Genomic DNA, 2,959 nt, shown 5'->3' with positions numbered 1-2,959 from the left:
TGTCTTCTACCGCTATTTTCATGCTAACTGCTCTTCTGATCTTGCTAACTGCATGCCTCCCCTCCTTCCGTGGCCTCGCTGCACAAGACTTTCTTCTTTCTCTCACCTCTATTCTGTCCACTTCTCTAACGCAAGAGTTAACTAGTATTCTCAATCATTCATCCCTTTCTCTGGTAAACTCTGGAACTCCCTGCCTGCTTCCGTATTTCCACCTTCCTATGACTTGAATTCCTTCAAGAGGGAGGTTTCAAGACACTTATTCATCATTTTTTGACCACTGCTTTGACCCCTGTATGGGACTGGCATTTCAGTGGGCATTTTTTTTATTACATTTTTGTTGCCCTTGGCCAGTGTCCTTCCTACATAAAAAAAAAAAAAAAAATAGTAGTAGTAGTAGCAGTAGTAGTAGTAGTAGTAGTAGTAGTAGTAATGCTATTTTTCATATATTTAGTAATTTTTTTTTTTCATATTATTATTTATATTTATATTTTTTGTTTTGTTTTGACATTCATACGAATGCTATAAAGGTGAAGCATAGAAATTTATTTGATTGATTAATTAATTTATATATCTATTTATTTTGATTTTTTAAATTAATTAATTTATTTATTTTTATTATTATTATTTTTTTTTTTTATGTCTCTATGATAAGCAAAGCATTATAGAATTTATGAAAGCACATATCCTCTAGAGTCTTGCCCTACAAAAGATTCTGTAAAGTAAAAAATAAAGGGAATAAGTGTCAGTGACGTTTGATGAATAGAGGAAGGCGTGGCAGAAATTACCATAAAACGTATATAAATGAAAATTTATCTTCCTCGTATTTTCCAACTTGCGTTTGCTTCTTGAAAATTTAACTGGGTGGGTCATATAGCAGACATATTGTTCTTTCCTCCATTGTAGTTTGTTTCCAGCAAGCCCCCTAAATAAAGTTTCTGTTTTTTTTTTTTTTTTTTTTTTTTTAAAGAAATGAGGAATTACATTCTAACGCTGATCACTGAGCGGAGCGTAGACGAGCTGCTATCCTCAAGGACGTTACCTCTCTCTCTCTCTCTCTCTCTCTCTAAATAAGACTTTAAATAAAAAGAATATATATATATATATATATATATATATATATATATATATATATATATATATATATATATATATATATATATATATATATATATATATATATATATATATATATATATATATATATATATATTAAAAGACAATGAATATCCTCTGGGGAAGGGGTGACAATCCTTATTTAACCCTTAATTTCAGTTGAATTTTGACAAGTCTACGTTAAAATGTTTCCATTTTTCTGCAGTGATAAAGAAACGTAGAGGGGTAGCTAATATATTTAATTGTTAATTGTATCTTTTTTTCTTTCTTTTTTTCATTTATTCTTTTATTAATTTTTCTTTTCATTGCTTAATTATGCATTATGCCGACACTGCAGGTTACAATTGCAGATATTGCAAGTATTTTTGACACAATACAAGTACATCCAGCTAAACTATTGCTACAGTATAGAGAGAGTATTTCGATTACATACCTTATTCTTCATCTTCTTTTCTTCTTTTTTTTTTTTAATAAATATAATAATAAATAAATAAGTAAATAGGTATTGTCAAATGAAATCGTCGAGATTACGCAGGGGTTTCGGGCAATACTTGGATGGGTGACTACACAAGCCTCATCTGTCTGAAAAAAAATAAATAAATAAAAAAAATAAGAATAAGAATAGGGAGAATGAACGAAAATTTTAAGTAATAAAGATAACAGTAAGAATTATTATAACAAGAATAAGAAAAATTACAATAAAGGAATATAAAAAAAAAGAAAGAAAGCATCCCATGTCTTTCTTCCTAATTGTCATAGAAGGGTGAATTCTTTTGTATATTTTCCAACATTTCCAATACAACGATATGAATGGGGGAAGAAAGAATAAGAATAATAGAAAGAAGGCCTCCCAACACCTAGTTCTCCGGTCTTGGCCAATTAGCTAACGGCGGGATCAGCGCAGTTAAGCAGGGGGTCCGGGAAGAACTTGGATGGGTGACCACAAAAGCCTCATCTCTCTGAGAATAGAAAAAAATAGCAATAAGAATGAGGAGAATGAACGAAAAACGAAAATAATAAAATAACAATAACAACTATAATAAAAAAAAGAAGATTAAGAATAAAAAGAACAAAAATAAGGGAAAAAAGTAATAATATATCTCTCTTGCTAATTGTCGTAGAATTATGAATGAAGGGTTAATTTTAGTGCATATTTTCCAACATTTTCAGCACAACAATGCAACAACAATACAGGAAAGAATAAGAATAAGAGAAATAAGCCCTCCCAACACCTTGTTCTCCGCTCTTGACCAATCAGCTGACGGCGGGATCAGCAAGGTTAAGCAGGGGGTCCGGGCAGAACTTGGATGGGTGACCGCACAAGCCTCATCTCTCTAAAAGTAGGATAAATAAGAATAAGATAAGGAAGAATAATAAAAAAAAATGAAAATAATAAAGATAACAATATTAATTATGACAAGAATAAGAAAAAAATAGAATAAAAAGAATGAAAAAAATAAGAATATCACAACTTTCTTGCTAATTGTCTTAGAATTTTAAATGACATGTCAGTTCTGCTGTATATTTTCCAAGATTTGTTATGAATGAGGGAAGAAAGAATAAGAATAAGAATAAGAATAAGAACAAAATGAATTAGACTAACAATAATGATCACATCTTTCATGCGGTGACTGCGTGGGCGATGAGCCTCACTGGACGTTTCTGACCAATCACAAGGCAGGGTTGGAGTCGTCGGGCCCACCCGATTCATATATAAAGGGATTTTGTGGGAAGCGCGGGCAGACTCAGCTGAGTGTTCGTTGTGAGTTGTTGTTACCACAACTATGGCACGTACCAAGCAAACGGCTCGCAAGTCCACTGGTGGCAAGGCGCCCCGCAAGCAGCT

Source organism: Scylla paramamosain, unplaced genomic scaffold (genome assembly GCF_035594125.1).
Source record: "Scylla paramamosain isolate STU-SP2022 unplaced genomic scaffold, ASM3559412v1 Contig130, whole genome shotgun sequence".
In the NCBI taxonomy this organism is placed as follows: Eukaryota; Metazoa; Arthropoda; class Malacostraca; order Decapoda; family Portunidae; genus Scylla; species Scylla paramamosain.
This window is presented reverse-complemented; position numbering follows the sequence as displayed.